The 19,461-nt window shown below is 42.3% G+C and overlaps 1 protein-coding gene across 3 annotated transcripts in view; it reads left to right on the forward strand.

Annotated features, from left to right (window-relative positions):
* wasf1 (WASP family member 1) overlaps positions 1-19,461 on the forward strand; it is a 56,883-nt gene continuing 37,422 nt past the window's right edge. For 2 of the 3 annotated variants that reach the window (XM_075459062.1, XM_075459064.1), the window contains exon 1: positions 2-329. The gene's annotated coding sequence lies outside the window, so the exon portion shown is untranslated. Of the gene's footprint in view, positions 330-19,461 lie in introns of all 3 variants that reach the window. The other variant, XM_075459063.1, reaches the window with a different exon arrangement.

Consider the following 19,461-nt stretch of genomic DNA (forward strand, 5'->3'; position numbering starts at 1 on the left):
AGCGTCGTTTCACACTCGTTACATCGCAAAAGAAAACGTACGTCGCACAGGAGTCAGTCCGGTTGATGTTCCGCGTTACGGAATCTGCGGTTGGCTTGACCGGACGAGATTTAATGTCAACTGAATCAACATCCACGCGGAGAATCCCTTAAAAAAAAAGTGGCTGGATTCTTCCTCGCCGCCGCCTCTTCGAGCAGGAGTGCATTTGATATCAGAGACTGTGCAGCCATGGATCTGACCCGGGGATTTAAATTCTTGGACACTGTGGCACGCTGTGCTGCTCAGTGAGGATGGGAGACAAATAAGTGGAATTTTAACAAACGTATCAGGTATTGTTTTAACATCATGCTTTTTCAAGTTGGAAATCTGACTTAAGTAGCGTTCGGTTAACCTTATTGCATGTCAACAAAGCAGCATCTTACTGCCTAAGTACCGACTCACCATGTTGTAACATTATACTTAAACCGGAGCTGCCCGACTAATAGCGGTCTTGGTAATTCAACACTGCATGGCCATCTCGAGCTTTCCCATTAACCCCGCATAAAGATGAGAGAGAAAAAAAACGTGGCAATGTTGTCAACGCTAGGATTCCTAAGTGGTCAAATCCTGAAAATAAGTGCAAATCGTACGTTTATTGATTATTAAACAAAGGGCTTTTTTTTTTTTTACGGGACTACCAGTGGGCGAGAAAATGCAGATCTGCATGAGCTCCCGCTGCAGCGTCTTGACATACAGTCTGAAGACTATCACATTGGTGAGAAACCCGAGGGCATATTTGCAGCGTCCCACCAATGATCAGTAGGTAGTTATCCAGTGTGTATCCGATTCGTCGGTGCGCGTAACCGGAACGGGATCGTGGAGTTTAATTTTTGTTACAGTATGATTAAGCCGAAAGCATGCTGATAATCCCCCCCCCCCCCCCCATCAAGAGCGCACCGACTTGACTCTCAGGACTGGAGCTGAGGGTATATTCCTGCCCGCTCGGTTTGCACACTGATATTGAGAAGGGGGGGAGGGATGGTAGCTTGCAGCCGGGTGAAAAACCGTGGTGTGTGAAATTCGAAACCTTCTTTGTACTTCTTCGAGTGCATCGAAGAAAAGTGCACTTTTATATCTGGAGACAACTTTAAGATATTCGTTATAATAATAATTTTTTTTTTTTTTTTTGCGGTGAGATGGTCATGCGTGGTGTTTGACTTGCAGTTCATAATATTTTCCGCAGCATGTCAATTCAAACCCAGGATCCTATACCGGGTTGATGGTTTGCCAGATCTAACTGCAATGTCAGAAGTAAGAGCACGAAGATCTGTTCCTGGTGAGGACCGATTTCTCTCGCGAAGCATCGGCCGAAGAGCCCGTCGTTGAAAACCGAGCTACGCTGTGGTGCCCGCTGCTTGCAACAATCGAGTGAGGCCAGTTTCTGCCTCTGATTTATTGAAGCTGTCGTATGTAATGATGACACATGTGAGACACGAACTGGGGCGAAAATGCAATTGTGGCTGCATGTGAGAACTTGGTGGTTGATTTGTTTATTTTATAATGAGATCGGTCAGCAAAGATCAGCTCTTTACTTTCTTGGAAGAAAGAAAGAAAGATTGTGGGGAAAAAAAAGAAAAGTCTTTCACAAGACACCAGTATCTACAAATAAAATGACTGCAACAGTAACATTCGCAGCCACAGCTGGCTGAGCTGAAACAACTGTACAGGCCAGATCTCACCACTTCTAAAAGGCACAGAACTTTTGCTACATTGGCTGGATTGCAAGTTGGCTTTAAATGATGCTGACAAATTGAGTGATGATACTCCCGCTCGATCAGCGATGAGAGGGTGTTTGATGAAGGATGCTTGCTGTGGTCCAGAATCATGGAATCATGGAATCATAACCAGAATCAGAATCCTCATAGAACCTCTGTTCTATGCATGAGCTATAATAGTAGGTGCTGAGTTGCATGCATTTAACGGACATGCCCACAGGTGTATTCCTACAATAGAACAGAGCATATCTGTTTTTTTTGTTTTTTTTTTGCCTGTTTTCTGTGAACTTTTTGCTTTGAGGGATGACATTTCTGGAAATTTGGCACTTTCTGTGTGTTTTCAGAGCCCCCCCCGTGAGAGAACAGTTTTGGCATGCCTCCCATGGAGGCTTTTTGGACCTCTCTTGTTTGTTGACATTGCTCTGATCCTCTGCCAGTCTCCGGCTTTCTCATGCTAGCAAGAACAGTATCTCTCTTTCCATCTCTGTCTTTTGTCATTCCCCTCAGAGGTGGAGTGGGGTTATAGGAGGACAAAAGAATAACACAGGGCATATTGAGGGAGTATTCTGTTGGAGGGGGGGGGGGGCAAGAGCAGAATGGGGAGAACTTGGGAAGAAGGTGGGCCAGAGTTTCTGTTAAAGGCGAAAGGGAGCAGAATTTAATTTGTGTGCACAACGTGCAGTTTCACGTTTACGTGCCATTTAGTGGAGCCACAGACGGACCTCCTATCTCCCAGCTGTTGGGATGCTCCCGAGGATCCGGCACACTGGAGCTATTGTTCTTCCTCTTGGCCAGGCCCACAGCTCTATAATACTGCTTCTGTCCGCTGACTGAACCGGTCTGACAGAGAGACACACCAGGGCACAGTTTAGCCTGCCTGACTGGTGCTCCTTGTGTCTTACTACCACTGCCTCCACCACCTACCAGTAGTTAACAGCAACTGTCACGCTGCATTTCTATTCCCCATTTCTCTTTCAATCTGTTTCCTCATAACGGGACTAGTCTGTCCTCATTCTCCCCCACGTTCCAGTAATCCTCTACAACTCCTGAGATAAGGGTTGTCAAAGTGCTCCTTATTCTAATTCTTGATATCTGGTCTTACAGCAGATATTGTATTGTAGAACGTTTTTAATCTTACTTTGGAAAATGAAATTCAGACTTTTTATAGAGCCTGAATTCTTTAGCACGTTCATAGCGGCGCAATATCATGCAGAAAGTACTTCTTGTTCTTTTTCTAATTTCCTTCTCTTTCACGGTGTCCATCACCTTTTAGTACACCTAATCTTTTTCTTCATGTCTTGAGCAGCACCCAGTCTGTCTCCTCATCTTCTCTGCCTCCTTTTTTTTTTTTTTTTTTTTTTTTTTTTTCTCCCCACTTAGAGAAGCAGAGGGCTGGCAGGTTCTTGACAGAGTATCTCTGGAAAAGACATGCCTGGCCATCCCTGTAGCACTGTCAACGTGACAAAAAGGCAGATGTTCCAGCTGAGTTTTAAGGGCCCCCCTACAGTACTCAACTGTGGGAACAAAGTCTCATCTGTTAATCCCCTTTCATTTATGTTTTAACTCTGTCACAAGCTTCCCAGTCTCTTCATCCATTTTGCATCACTCGTACAGTATGTCTGTTTGCCTTTCGTTACATGGCAGATCCATACTCCTTGTGAGGCAACACTCTTGGTGTGAACAAGCTGAATCACACCTGCTGCAAGAAGCCTGTCACTCACACTGCTTATGGCTCAGATGTGTTTGAAAAAGGAATCTTGCTCTCATACAGTTTAGTCTGTCTTCATGTTATATCTGATCACTGCAGCAAAGAGCTTGTGCTTTAACAGCCTGTTGTAGAGAGAACTGTCAAAACCAAAAATGGGGAAAATGTTGCCATTACATAACGGCCAGTTATTTGGGAAATGAAGCCCCATAGTGTCCTGTGACTGACCTGGTTTAGACCATTAGCTGAAAGCCAAAGTGAGCCTCAAAATGGAATAAACCATGGACTGTTAAGGCCACTCCCAGGGTGTCATGTGTACGTTTGGATGGTAAATGCAGTCTGATCCCCTTCTCGGCACAGCGCAGCCTTGATTTGCTCCAGGGGGGAATCGGATACACGGTTTTCTTTGGAAGTTTTCGGCCCAAGCACAGAAGGTAGGCGTATGTGGGCCGTGTATTTGTACGTCCATGGTTTGTGTTGATGTTGGTAGTTAGTTAAGTTGTGCTGAGATGTGCTTGTTCCGAAGGGTCGCCCAAGTAGGCTACTTTCTGTCTATTTTGTTGTCATTCAAAAATGTGGTCTGTTGACTTCCGACTGATCTTCTTTTAGAGCATATCTTTGTTTGAATAGATTTGAATATTCAAAGTGAGGCAGAACACAGAACAAGGATAGGAAGCACACAACACATGCTCTTCCTTTTTACCCTCTTTTTGAATACCATATGCTTTTTGCTTTCTCTTGGATTCTGTGTTCCACTCCTCAGTCTCCTATTTCTGCTCTTTAACCGACTGGTTCTTATTGAGCTCCAGTGGCTGACACCATTGTCGTTGTGGTCGCATGCGAAGATTGATGGTGGCTGGAAAAGCGGGAGACGAGGCACGTTTATCACATCCACAGTTTAAATCCCTCTTGTCTGGATTTGCGTTGGCTTTATTCAATTACATACACATTGAATTTTCATCAGGATTTTCACAAGTGTTCATTTTTCCTCTCTGCTCCTCTCCTTATGCTGAGTAAGAGTTCTGGGAATTAGAAAGAAAGGGTACAGTAGGGAAAGACATTGAAGGATTAGAGTCAAGAATTAAGTAGAAAATAAAAGACCCATTGACTTTTGTTTCCGGTACATTATGTACCGCTTCATTTCTTTTGTTTGTAACGAGCCCAACATTGATGCTGCACTCTGCACTACATGCACAGTTGAGTCAAGCTACAGCTGCAGCTAGACCTGTGCATTTAACTGGACCGCCGTCCTCATCCCAGAATATATGCAAGAGGTGAAGCTGAGTTATTGACTGGAGTAAGTCCGACATCACAATCCTGTGGACAGTTTTGAGAAAATGTACAAGACATTCTGCTGCTTTAAACATTCTGAATTAACTGCACAGATGTTGATTTTGTGAGATGATGCTGCAGTTATGAAATCAGGATTTTATTAGAGCAGAGAGACTGGAAACGCTTTAAGCAACTGCGACACGACGTGTCGTCCAAATGGGCTGATTTTCAGTCACAATTTCTGAATGTGAATGAGAGCAGCTTTATGGAGAATTCCCCTATTTCAACATGTACTTAGGATTACAGTTGCACTGTGATTCCTTTTTGTCCAGTGTCACGTAAACGTGTTTATTGATTTACGTGACTCGGAACAGTTTAAGAAAACCACAAAAATCTGGACCAACGGCCTTTAAAACAATTCAAGACCATCGCCACTGCTCATATAAAGATGCCGGAGGACTCAAATAAAGTGGTGAGAACAGCTTAGAAGACCAAGTGGGGAAGTGGCCTCTTGGTGTCCTATTGTGTTTGTCCACAGTTTCACAGCAGGGGAGCCTGTGCACGCAGACAACTGCTGCCTTCAATTAGGAGCCAGTGTTTGGCTGTTCATTTGCAGCTCACTGCAAGAACTCAGCTCTGCTTAGGCCTTGCATGAGATCCCAGTACACAGCCCGGCAGAGTCTGCGAGCATAAGTTGCTTCTTAAGCTCGCCATCCTTTGGTCTTTGATGGTTAGCAGGAAATGCCAAAGTCACTTAAATCCTTTAACAAGAAAACGCACTCGTAACAGCCTTATTTAGCAGCTGTTTCATCTGCGTTATCACGTTAATCATGCAGCCATTCTGTCAGCTCTCCAGAGCATGGGTCTCGCAAAGGTCAGAAATTTCTTACTGGTGAAAAACGCATTCAATGATAGTAGATGTCGTTGGAAGGAATTTATGGCTACGTGACGAGGTAACCTTTTCGTTTAGTGCTGAGCCAGAAGTAGTGGAAAGATTTTATGTCTTCTGTGAGGCATAAATATTTAGCCATATTAAAAAAAAAAAAATCCAACATCTTAACTCATTTTAGACTAATGGAAATGGTCTGAGACAAAGCAGTCCCTTACATAACTGTCTTTCATTTATAGACACATGCCCACAGCTGCTGGTAAAGTGTCAAGACTTATGTAACAGAGGGAAAACGCTGTATTTTTCCCCGAACACGCATCAGTCGTATTGCCTTCTCTCTGCCCACTGGTATCGCCCCTTTGTCCTCGATCTGTAGCAGGGGGGCATTCGTTTTCACTCATGTGTGAATGTTTGCGTATCATGCGTGAGATCACACGTATCCTGCGTCATATTTTTTTCAATGCAAGATGGAGATGAGCGAATGTGATTTATTGCCTCGGAGGTCAGAGTGTAGCTGGCGAGAGAGCTTTAAGCAACGTCCTTTTGACCTAGACAATCGCCACTGCATGCCCCTCATGAACGTCGACACTGGCTACAGACTGGCCCAGCCTTTGGAATAACACCACAACCTGGAAGGAAGGACCGGTACGACCGTGGCAAAAAGCTTTCGGCGCCAACAGTCATCTTAGGTGGCAAACGAATCAGTTTGCACGATGGCTTATAATAGGAAGATAAAAACGGATATTTAACATGCTTTGATATGAATTCCTACTTTGTCGTGTTGCTTTTTGCTAATTAACAGTCAGTGGGGTAACATGGCACTGAAAGGATCGGATAATTTGCTAAATTGCAATAAGTTTGAGCTATTAAGTGCATATAGACACCTTAATCTGACAAGAAATTGGATCGGATCGAGTTACTCGCGATCGGATTAAGACCCCGAGATAACTCGGTTGAAAGTCAAATTAAACGTGTTTGCAGATGGATGAAGCACGTGGTGAATTAGAATTTGCGTTCTGCGCATGCTCGAGATTTTTTTTCCCGGGGTCGTGAACCGGAAGTCGGAAGAGACTATATCACAATTGTTCGTCAGAAAGAAAAACACTGCGATGGAGAATGCGCCGTTGTGCATCGCGTTTGTGCAATAAGCAGCTCATCACAAACAAAATGTAGAGGGACGTAGCTTCATCTTGCTCTTCATTCGCCATTTTCTCGAACGCCTGAGTTTGTTATTGGTTGTTGAAGGGGTCAACCGGAAATGGCTCTATTAGCAATAGTTGACATAGGTACAGCGCCACCTATCGTATCGGAGTATGACATGCTTTGTGCCTCCAATCCGATTCATTCACCGCCATATATCCAAGGATAATTACCCTTGCTCAACTCATTCTTATTGTAATTTAGCCAATAATCCAATCCTTTCAGTGCCATGTAACCCCACTGACTGTTGCTGTATAACTTGCTCACTTTCTATGCATTTGCGTTCTCATTTACTTGGTCTGTCAGTGTATTCCTATGTATGCGTGTTGTGACAGGTGCATATCCGCACTGGGGTATCGCCTCAAATTTAACTATGCACATATGGGATATTTGAAAACTTTGAAACTTCATTTTTAAGGGCAGAATGTGAAAATGAATCTGAAGGAAAGAAGAAATTCTGTATTAAATCGGGTCTTGACTGTGCAACAGATGTACTTTGACAAACCTGAACACTGTAAGTACATAAAGACTTGATGATTTCCCAGCCTTCTTGTAAACCTTTTCAATATGAGGTGTCAAGATGAATTCAGTAGCACAGTGAAGAGCTTTTTTGAGCAGTGGTCACTGACGGGTGTGCAGAGCAAACAACACCATCCACACGCACGTGCAGAGCGGTGAAAGTTGTCCTGTGTAAATCCTGTTAACGGCATAGTGTATGCGGTGCTAAGGTTGCTGTTTGGCAAGTAGAGCTTATTCAGTTTCCTACAGCAAACCACAAGAGGAAAACTTCAGAGATTGCAGATGATGGTCACTGATCGTTGAATTTGATGAACATTCCCAATGAGTCCAAACTGTCCCACTGATGAGATACAAAGCATAATGTCATGCACCAAGAACTCTGTCTTGTAAATGTCTTTGTTTGCCTAATCAAGCCTAGAGCTGGTTAAATGCCAGAGCAGTGTTTGGAGTTAAACAAGCTTGGCATAAGCTTCCTGGAGGACTGCCATCTTCCTCCAGCTAAACGGTAAATCTGCGGACCACATGGATCCATCCTGAAGTGTAGAATAAGGTCAACTTGTGACTTCACCGTTGTGTGTGGTTATATAAATGTTAGTGGCAACTTGAGGCAGAAGCATGGTCTGCGTAGCTGAGTCTCAGGACAGATGGGTGCTGACAGACAGCCCTGGCCTCACTGCCGGGACTACTGCGGACCCTCTATTTATCCCCCCACCCCCCCATTTCTTTCTCTTCATTATTCTTCACGCGATTCCTATATATTTATTATGTCTCTCGCGCTCCTCTCTCCCACGGTCGGCCTCTTGCTGAACAGTATGCCATTTCCCTCTCCTTCATTTGCCCTAGTTTTTCAAAACCAGGGCTGCACATTCAGAGCTGACTGCTTGCAATGAGGCTAATGGCGACTGTCAGTTTTGTGGTCAAGATCATTGTCTTCGTTGGACACGAGCCACGTCTTAGTGGTTGACAGTGAGTTCACGTGAAGGTAATAGGGGAAAAAGAGGAAACAGAATGATTAGGGCAGCTGTTGCCTGGAGCTTCAAATAACTTTTCCAAATGTGGTGTGTATTAAGCATAGGAAAAGAGGATTTATTTTTATTCTTTTTGTAGGCTCATTTAAGAAATATTGTGCCTTTTAGTTTCATATAGAGTCTTGCGTTTGGGAAATCTGCCACTTAATTACCACTAGAGCTTTTTTTTTTTCTGAAAGAGTATATGGCCTCATTACTGTTATGAAGAAGGGGAAAAATCCCTACCACACTCAGAGAAACAATAGCACGTGCAACTCTTCAAACCTTTCTTGGTGAAGATTCATAGAAAGGACTGGGCTCAGGTAGTTACAGATTTTAACCCCAAAATATTTGTATTGCAACTCGACCTGAAGAGTAAAGAGGCAGACATTCATCGCATTGCAACAGGAAAGAGAGACCTGGTGCTACACCAACATGGAGACTGTGATTGACAAAGGCATGATGACTCCGATATCCTCACCAGCGCAGGGTTAAAGTGATGAGGGGGGCGACAGGCAGGCCAAAGTCTGTCTGACCATGATAGACAACGTGGAATTGTGCGGGCGCACAGATAGCAGCTGCTATGGATTCTGTCTCCCTCTGATGTTGTTGCCAGTGCATTTGTGCACTCGCACACACACTCACACTTCAGCCTCACTTGATACTGAAAAGAGGAATTGGGGCTTGAAAAATGGCCACTGATGAGAGGTAAGCAGTAGAGACAACTTAAGGGAGAGAATACACCCATGAGAGGCTTTCCAACTGCAGGAAGAACATTTGTTTTCTTCTTCAAGATTTGTCAATCGGAGGTGAGCAGAGAGCATCAAAGTCATAAGCAAGAGGAAGAAAAAGGACCACGAGATGCTTTCTCTCCATCCTCTCTGCCCCACTGCCACCTTTCCTGCCTTTCCTAGCGGCTGGACATATTTAGACAAGTGGAACATGGGTTTGTCAGCTGTGTGGATGCACTGTATTGTGGCTCATCTGTGATCTTAGGACTCACATTCACAGCACTCAGCCTCCATCTAAATATAGCAAATTGAATCAAGCAGACACCTTAAGTAAAGTGTCTGCCACAATGTAAAAATCCCTTCTCACTGCATGGATGAAGTGTCGGACATGGCCAACCAGTCTTGATCATTATTTAGACATATGGAAGTGAATAACCGAGGCCTCAGTAAAAAGGATAACAATATTTAGCCTTCGTGTGTTGGTAACACAAATGTGTTCGATCACGTCTTTTTTTCTTCCTTAACCCCCTTTGCTCTGAAGAGAATCACCCTTTTCCCCCACCCCAACTCTTATTTCTATTTACTTAGAGAATGCAAACTCACTATTTGCCTTTGCTGCGTTTTTTTTTTTTTTTTTTTTTAAGTGTGGCTTTCAGAGCTGAGTGGTGTGCAGTTATAAGATGGAAACTGTTGTGGGGGTTATGAGAGGATACGGGTCACAAAAATCCTGCAGCCGAACTCGTATGCAAACGTTGCTTATTTTATACATGTATGCTTTTATCAAGCATTTAAGCCTTCAGCATAGGAAAAACTGTTAAAGTTACATTGAAGTACTATAGAGTTCAGTCACTGAAAAGCCAATCAGATTGATCTCTCTCATTGCTTGACCTGACAGCGATTTAACATGATGAATCGGGTGAAAATAAGGTTTGATGGGGTCAGTCAGAGCCAATACTATCGCACACCAAAAAGACAAGAGAGACAGACGCTTGGTGTATAAGAACCCTCAGTCCACCTGACTTGGAAAGCACTTTGGATCAACCCCGTGCTGATCACTTCTGAGGCTCACTGTTCTGTTCCAACTGGCACAGCCTCAGGCCTCCCCACAGCAAGGGCACCTTAACTGACCATCAATGCACTAATCTGCAGGAACTTTATTCCCAGAGCTATCTCTCTCATGCATAGATACATAATGTGTCATTGCACCCAAGTTCAAGAGACTATATGAGAAGTCTGCACAGCGCCTGTGGACGCTGTCTAATTGGTCCAATTTATCCATAAATCCCCCATGCTTCACCTCTTGAGACTCTGCTGCCCCCCCAAACCACCACACACACACACACACACACACACACACACACACACACACACACACACACACACGCACACACACACACACACAAAATGGAAAAACCAAACACTGGCACCTTACATACCAAGTCGACAATCTGCCATCGTTCATGTTCGGAGCATTGGTTGTCTCTCTTGTATTTTCGGTGTGTAATACACTGTACACATTGTTATTCTCTGTAAAGGGTCTGGCAGTGAGAGAACTCCCTGTTCCAGTACAGTGAATAACTGCAGAAGGGTGGCAGTAGTGATGTAAGAAATCAAACGGCTAATTTATCATATCACACACTGTCCCATCTCATTTGTCATCTTCATTTCTCTCAAACGCATTTTTCGCAACAGTAAATAGGTACAACTGATGTTCATGATTCCAGAGAGACCACTTCTGAATGACCCTTTACACACTGCGGGGCTCCCATCTTTTTCTTTTTCTCTTTTTTTAATTTAATATTCATGGTCTGATGTTACCCATATTGTATAACATACTTACTATCTCCTATCTGCTGTACTTGCAATGTCTTCCCGTTCAGGAGTCAATTGTTCGACCAGAATTTAGAAGTCATGCTTGCTGTATGTTCAGATGCCCCCCCCCCCAGACGTTTGTTATGTCAGAGACAGCAGAGGGGGGCTCTCGCCAATGTTGGTTCTACACTTTGGTTTGGTGTGTAAGAGCCTTAAGAGAGGCTCTTCACATTTTTGATGCCACTACTTCCACAATTTCTTCTTCTTGTTTTCTTTTTTTCTTCTTCCTCGTCATCCTTTTTATTGAGGCTAAAGCCGCTCCCTGCTTCCCCTTTGTGGCTCTGTCTTGACAATTTCCATGTCTGCACAAGAGCTCTGAATAATTTTCATAACATGCACCCAGAGCTGAAGGTCTTTTTGAGAATCTGGAACTCATTGTATTAAAAGAAAAGAATGAGTCACGTGTGGAACTGTGGAGAGGTTTGACTCATATAGTCTTCGTATGATAGCTTTTCCAACTAAGACCTCACTGAAAACCTCACATGACCCCTATGTTTGTCAAAACCACCCAGACAGTTCAGTGTAAGTTCCCTAATTTTTACATAGCAGCTATTCAACAATAGTCTTTCAACAAAAGCTCCAAAAAAAAAACAAAAAAAAAAACAAAAGAGCAGGAATTTGCTGAAGCTACACTTTATGTACTTTGCCCCCTGACTGGCTTATTGGCTGGACTGAATCGCCTTGGCTTTGCAAGTATCCCCTTCCCTTTTTGGAGATTTCTTATTGATAGGGTTATTGTTGTTTGAATTGACAGGGGTTGGTGCAGTGTTGAGTTTTTTTGTGCTTGTCTATCACATCTATGTGAGCAGTGTGGGAGTTGGTATAATGAAATTTCCCTCACAGGCCAAACAAGTGCATCTGTACGGTGCAAGCATGCAGGCATTTATTATTGAGCAGCAGGTTTTCATTATTCATATACCAGTGGGTTTAAATGCACTCAGCAGATAAACTTGTGAGAGTCTGTTTGTTCAGCAGACACTTTACTCATTGATGTTGCCACACAGATGTCCATGAATATTTAGTAATCTACTGTGGGAGAAAGCATGATTGCTAAATGATCTAATCTTTTGTTGTAACAAAATACAGTGTGGGCTGTGTCCAGCCATTCAGTCAATGTCAGTGGACAGACGACCTCTGTAACAACTTCTTATACGCTTGTGATTCTTTGTTGTTTTATGAAAAAATATTATGAGGCTTGGTTTTATGGCTCCTTATAACTCTTCATAATTGGGTCATTTTACAGTTTGGTACGTTCATAAACATAAAGGAAGTCTTCAGCATGAAAGAAACAAAACAGTTGCATGATTTCTGACTTGCATATTGACATTTTTTATTCTCCAAAGAGCTTCGTCAACAACTCAGTTTTTGAGAAAAGGAAATGGAGCGGGGGGGTGGATCTGTTTTTTTTTCCCACAACCCACAAACCTAGTTAGCATAGCTATCTCGGCCCATCCTGACAGCATTAGTGCTGCAGGTATATTTTTAGCCCGAGATGAGTTTTGTGCGTGGCAGTGTGTGCTTGTGTGTGTCTGTTCCTACAGTACAACACTGTTGAGAGCGTGCGAGGTGTCATCTCACCCCTGGAGGGATGTCGGCTGGTACAAAAATTTTAATTGGCAGGAAGTAACACAGTTTTATGCTATGATATACTCTGCCAACAGGTTCTGTTGTGACAGGTGGGTTGAGAGGTGGTGTTGGGGAACAAAGCTTAATGTTTGTGTGTGTTGGGGTATTGTAGTAATGCTGGCCTCAGTCAATTCAAATTCTGCTGCCTCATTGGTTTCCCTCCAAAAAATGTGCTGTGTATATGTGCATTTTATTTGATTTTTAGTCCAAATTACACTGTCCTATCTGATTTCCATTCACTTGCAACACAAATCTGAAGCAATCTTATGAAAAGCAGCAAAAAAGAAACTTAGATGAGACACATTTCCTGGTTTGAATCAAATAAACCAGGTTACGTAGCGTCGCCATGGGATGGCAGTAAAGGCTATAAAGGCTACGTTACCAGTGGCTTTAATTCAGTTGATTGAGTTGTCTTCTTAACCAGAAACTAACCTCGAGGAGAACCATAATAACAACTACTGTGGTGGACATTCATGAGACAAAAAAAAAGGAGGGAGCTCTCTGTTGAAATGATTTTTATCTCTCGGAATATCTGGAACATAAATCGAGGAAGATGCCGTTCAGTCACAAGAGTTTATTGTTTGCCAGCTCAGACTGGAAACAGCTTGGAAGTCCTGTCATTTTAATCTGTGCCAAGTCGGATGCAATGTTTCGCAATGTTGTTCTTGACCCGCCCCCCTGCTGTGCATCAAGTCTTCCCTAAAAGAAGAAATCAAGAACCACTGAAGTACAGTAGCCTATATGTGCTTATTTTTTGTGCATATTAGTGTATTAAAACAAACAAACAAAAAAAAACGATAGACGTTCCCTTTCACCTGTTCTTATTCAGATCTTAGGCATTAAGGCTTGGGTGAGCTTAAAATGATTTAATATTTGTTCTTAACTGTCATTCTCAAACATCCGGCAAATAGGTCACTATCCTAAAGAAAGATCATATTCAATACTGGAATGGGACTATAAAACTCAAGTGAAACGTAGGTTCATTTTCTATTACGTTTATGTACAATCCGACTTCTTTTTGTAATCGCAGGAGTCACCCCCCTACTGGCCATCAGATAGATTTTAGATTGAATGTTTTTTGCATCCATCAAATTGAGCCTCTAAAATACGGACTGACTCGAGCAGAAAATGCGATTGGTGTGCCGCCCCCTTTAACCCGCCGCTGTTCCTCCTTGTAATTCCCATATGCCAAACAGTGGCGGCTCGGCCCCGCATCACTGGTGTTCTTATACACAGCAATCTGGCATTGTGGAATCAGCTGAGTGATCACAACAGTGCTGGTTAGAGTTGCGAGTTCCATGATATTGGCTTGATGTGTGCAAGCGCACATGAGGGCCTGTTTTGCCAACAAATACCTTACTTGCTGGCTTCAAGGCATATCAGCGATGGATCAACTTGGTGATTGTTTAAAGAAACACTAGAGAACCTGGAAATTCTTCGTTTTTTTTTTCTCCCCCTACAGTTTTTGGATACAACAACATCGTCATAAAGACCAATCTCTGTGTGAGCCCTGCAAATGTACACACATGAATTTTTTGATATGCTGGAGTGGCCAAAAAGACTCCACCAGAAGCCCACAAAAATGTCCAGCATGCATGAAGCAAAACGATGAAGTGCACGGTTGGAAACCAAAGCCGTGAAATGCAGTGTGTTAGCCTGGGCTCTCTGGGGCCATTTCAGGCCCAGGTATGTGCATAGCAAAAGTCAACGCACTTCAGAACGAGTCATAATTACATAGTTTAAAGTTCAAAAACTTCTCTGGTGTTTCTTTAAAGCATTTCCAGACCGTTACTCTGCTCTTGTAAAATCCTGATTTTTGTAACCGTAGCAATAGCGGACAAAATCATCATTGGAGTAACTCAAAGACTGATTTGTGCAGTCTGTTTGGCCATTATGTCCCAGAAAGAAAGTTTGATGCAGCAGAATGTCTTGAACTTCTTTTAACACAGTCCATAGTGTATTGGACATGATGTAACTGTAGCTCAACTCAACTGTGCTGAGGGATTCCAAAAATCTGACTTTTCCCAAAATTTGTCTATGATCTCTGAAAGACTTCTGAAAGAAGCAAATTCACCATTTTAGTATCTTTGAATCTGATCTAGGTCAGTCTGATAGACTGTATTTCCTTGCATATCCAGTCATTTATATGATTACATTTTTACATAGAAATTGCAAGAGCAAGAAAATGAAGAGATAGAAAACATTTTAAAACGTATAGGTACCTCACAATAATAATAATAATAATAATAATAATAAAAAAACAAAGAATAAAACAATGTATGTTTGCTGTTGAACTTCTGCATTTGCAAAGAAGACATTTTTAAACCAGCAAAAGGAAACCGCGGCCCACTTGATAGATTTTGCACATTGTCTTTCTCTCTTGTGTGCTTTCTGTGGAAAATGAGCCGGTTCTGTCAGGCTTTGCAAATCTGTATCGCTGATTTAAACCAGCTGCTTGTATGTTTTGCCAGCTTGATCTCCTCTGCCATTGGCTGCTGCAGCTCTGCCAGTTTCCCCGATTAGATGTCTGCGTTTTTATGTCTGCAGCTGTTCATAGTTGCAAAAGTAGCCCGAATCCACAGTTGTAGAGTAATCTCCCGGAATCACTAAACAAAGGACAAAATGCAAAGAATCATTTTACAGGGTTATGCAACCATCTCAAAGCGGGGGGATCGAGGCAGCTTTTAGGAGCCGAAAGTGTTATTGTGAATTTAATTTACTCTATGGCTGTCTTTCAACTCCTAGAGTAACATGTACCGAGGGTCTTTGTTGTTGAATAATTCACGGCTATTGATGCACTCACAGGCCTTAAATTGTGGGCCCCTACAAGTTATCCAATGCTTTTCAATAAGTAAGGACGAGCTTCTATTTATAAAGTTGCATTTATTTGAGATGGTGGCGAAGATCTGAGAGTATGAAAAAGTGTGGAATTAAGTTTCCTCAAAAATGCTAGAGAAGACGAAAAAAAGATGTTGCAAAATATTTACTTTCGCCGTTATGGGTTTGCGCGACTGCGTGATGTGAGGAGATGTAAAAGAATCATGTTGGGGATTTTAGTCGGCACCATCGGACAGTAAAGCAAACTACTATTACTGCGGGAAAGATTCACCGTCTCATGATGAAGTGTCGAGGCAAGGAAAACTGAATAAACGTATGAATAATTGTAATTCGTCTAACCCATTTTTCTATTTCCTGCTCCGGTATGGGTCATGTTAGATATTAATCATGCCATTAGAAACTATTGTTACTTCTGGGAAATGGTGAAAAAAACATGATTATAGATAATTCAAATCCTACCAGGTTTCCCATTATATTTTCATGCTTTGAGTGCTAGGTCTGTGGGACAAGTATGAAACGGCACTCTTTATTCTGGTGAACCTGAGAGGAACTCAGTTTGTGAGCCTGTGGTCAGAACCCGACACTTTATCTCTGCCTTGTGTCAAGAAGGACGCAGGAGTCCAGAGTACCAGCGAACTGAAAAGATGTATGGAGAATCGGGAAGACTGGAAGCAACGATGGAAGGCTCGTCTGAGGACGACCTAGAGAGAGTGTTGGATTCTGTTTCACGGCGATCCACTGGAAAAAAAAAATGTAATAAAAAAATTTGCATTCACACCATGAACTAAACATCAGTTGATGATAAGATCTATTAAAAGCCAGAGGCTGTTTGATTTACAGTTCCAACCAGCTTCCTTGCTGCTTGGCTGGTGCTTGCTTCTTCTCATCTTGGGATTTTCTAGATTCATGGAGCGAGACAATGAATGCAAACTGGGGATGAAAATAATTCACTGGTGGCTGGGTGTTGTGTTTTTGGACATTTTAATTCATGTCTGGTCAGAGTTATCCTTTTTTCTTTTTGTTGTCCTTATGTAATTCATTTTTTTTTCATATTCTGCACAGCAAAATGTATGTGTATTTGGTTCAAGCTGATGACATATTAAGAGTCTGGTGTGTGTGCCAAGTTGTCTAAATACAAGGCCCTTGACCTCCACCATATTGAACGGTCTTTGGTTGTATTGTGAGTAAGTGAATACTCTATTAGGATTCATTAGGGTCTCCAGTTGGACATATTCTTCTGGGGGGAGTGAGCCGCACCGCTGGAGGTCCTCTGCTCCCTTCTGGCATGTGCCGTCCCTCGACCTGCTTTGTGCTTGGACACAATGGATTAGCAATCCCTGATCTGTCCCTCATTCGCTTTCTCATATTGCGTTCATTCATCAAGAGCTATTGCTGCTCTGATGAATGATTGTGGCCTATTCACTCCCCTCCTTTTGCTGCCCCCGCCCCCCATTTTTTTGCCGTCGTGTCTTTGAGGATATTATAAAGTGACCAATGACATCCCACCACAGCCGTTGTCATGGTTATCGGTGACAGTGCGAAACACCTCCCAAGATGAATGGGCCATTAAAAGTGGTAGCAGGACAGCAAGGGGTGTGCAGATAGGAGAGAGCCTGGCTGGTCTGTAGACTCCATGGAAAAGTGGAGCAGAAAAAGACAGATAATTACAGGTACCGTACGTTAAATGCTTTTTTGTGCAGTAAACATTCCTGATGATTTGAAACCAAAATTGAACCATGTCAACATCCAAGAAAGCAGAAAAGCTTAGCAGACTATATAAGAACAGTTGAGGGGAACGTCGGTTCTTGTCACATTGGTTGAATGAATATTAAACTGAAAATAAATTTTAAAAAGTGTAATTTTCTCAGTGTGTTACTTCTGTCATCCACATCTTTTTGTTGCACAGTGCAGCTATTGGGCTGCATTGTCAAAAATATGTCTAAAAGTAAATACTATCCATTTTTAAATGACGTGGGTGATAATTCTTTGGATATGCTGCCAGTGTGCTACCACCCAATTTTGTCTTTCGTTCTTCTAACGTTTCTAATTACATTTGTTACCAACAACTTTTGAATAAGTTTTATCTTTCCATTTGTGTTAAAATAGTTCTCCTCACATAGTTGGGAAAATGCGATGGAAACAGTTCAGAAAGTTGAATTTTGAAAAAAAATCATCATTAGAGGTGCAATGATCTACTTTTTTGGGTTCTGTTCCAATTCCAAGACCTTAATTTAGATCTCTGCTGACGCATTCTGATGCCAGACAAGGAACACTCGGTCCTCTCCGCCACTCTAAAGGGATTCTAAAGATATGACTCTGTCGGCTATTACATGAAGTTTTAATAGGCATTTGGAGCAAACTCTCCGATCATTATGTGTACTGAAATGTAGACTGCCGAGGTGTTTCTTCTCCTTGGAGGGAGGGTGTGACAGACTGAGAAAAGAACTGCTAAGGTGTTCTGAAAGTTGTGAAATCCAGTGGTGAAAGCGCATATTGGCTTTGGAGACAGGTGGTGGTCGTATTCATGTATGACATTTACAAAGCTGAGTCAGTGTGCTGCAAAGCAGTAAAATAAGATTGTATTATTGTGCTTATTCGTGTTTAAAACAGTTTCTTTTAAAGTCGCTTACTGTTATTACACTTGTTCTATGCATCTGTCACAGAAAGGTCCGTGTATTTACTGTCCAAGAAATCTAAATTTCCACAACAAATAGCGGTTGATTGTTCAGAATGATGGCGGAGAGCAACTTTTCTGTAAAACCACTTAATCTTCCTGGAGTTTTGCCTTTTTTAGTTGTCAATGTTTCAAAATGCAGAACTTCCACCTCTCCGAATGTTTACCTCACACAAGAATATTTTAAATTTTTTTTTCTCTTTCTATGCTGAAATACCTCAAAGGGAGGGACATGCTGAGCTTGCACGCTCTCTGGCAGTGGGCTCATGGTGGCAAGTTCTGCCTTCACACGATATCCGATCCATGAATCACTTCAGTATTTTTATACTGGCTCAGATTGGTCCCAACGCTAGTCACCATGAACATCCTGTGTTTGCTTTGTGGTTGAACACTGTTTTTTTTTTTTTGTTGTTTTTTTTTCAGCTTTACAGGAAGTGAGTGTGTCATCTTGCTCATGCACCCAGCTTTTAGTCTTCACACATATTTAGTTTTAGGAATTTAAATGGATTTGAGATTAGCATCCATCATTCCCCCGCTGTTTCTCACATTTTGACTTTCTCTCTCTGTCAGCTCCATGATGGTATGTAATTGATTTCTCATGGGAACTCGTGAGAAATTACATCATTATTCCCTTTGGGAATAATGCTGTCATGTGTAATCTTGTCATAGTATGGAAATGGAAATAGAAGTGGGGGAAAAGCTGCACGTAACTGAGTGTTCATGCGTGTGTTTGTTATGGATAATCAGCCTCCCGTGTGCACAGAAGTCTCCACTTATTTAATGCCCAATCTATAAAGCAGTAAGTGTATCCTGCAGCTTTTCATCACACCCCAAAACATTTTCACTGCGGCAGAGCAGCCAGAAGTGAGGCTTTACACTTTTTGCTTACTTATGACGTGTCAACGTATATATCAAGAAAATGTAATAACTCGTGTGTGAAAATGTACCCATCAAAACGAGCAGCAGCTGCCCTTTGAAAAGCCAACACTTGAGAAGAGTCGATATCATTACTTACACCTATTTCGAAGTGCTTCCACGTTGCAGCGCTTTGACTGACTTTTCTCTGTCGGTAAAGCTGGAATTATGATGATTATATTTATAAGAGTGAAAAAAAAACGTATCACTTGTGCGGGCTTTTCGACCTCCCTCCTTTGCTTAAGATAGTCGATTGTCTCTCTGTGTCATCTTTATTTCACTGCTGTCAGTGTGCTTAATTTGCCATCATTGGTATTTATTTCCCCAGCCGTCATTGTCGTCCTCAGAAATAATTCTTACAACCCACTAGGTAGGAGGATGGTTGTTGGGAGAACAACACATTCCTTCATGGGGAGATGGGGGAGGAGAGAAGCCTTGAAGAGAAAAAAAAAAAAAATT

The sequence above is a fragment of the Odontesthes bonariensis genome, chromosome 24, assembly GCF_027942865.1.
Source record: "Odontesthes bonariensis isolate fOdoBon6 chromosome 24, fOdoBon6.hap1, whole genome shotgun sequence".
Taxonomy (NCBI): Eukaryota; Metazoa; Chordata; class Actinopteri; order Atheriniformes; family Atherinopsidae; genus Odontesthes; species Odontesthes bonariensis.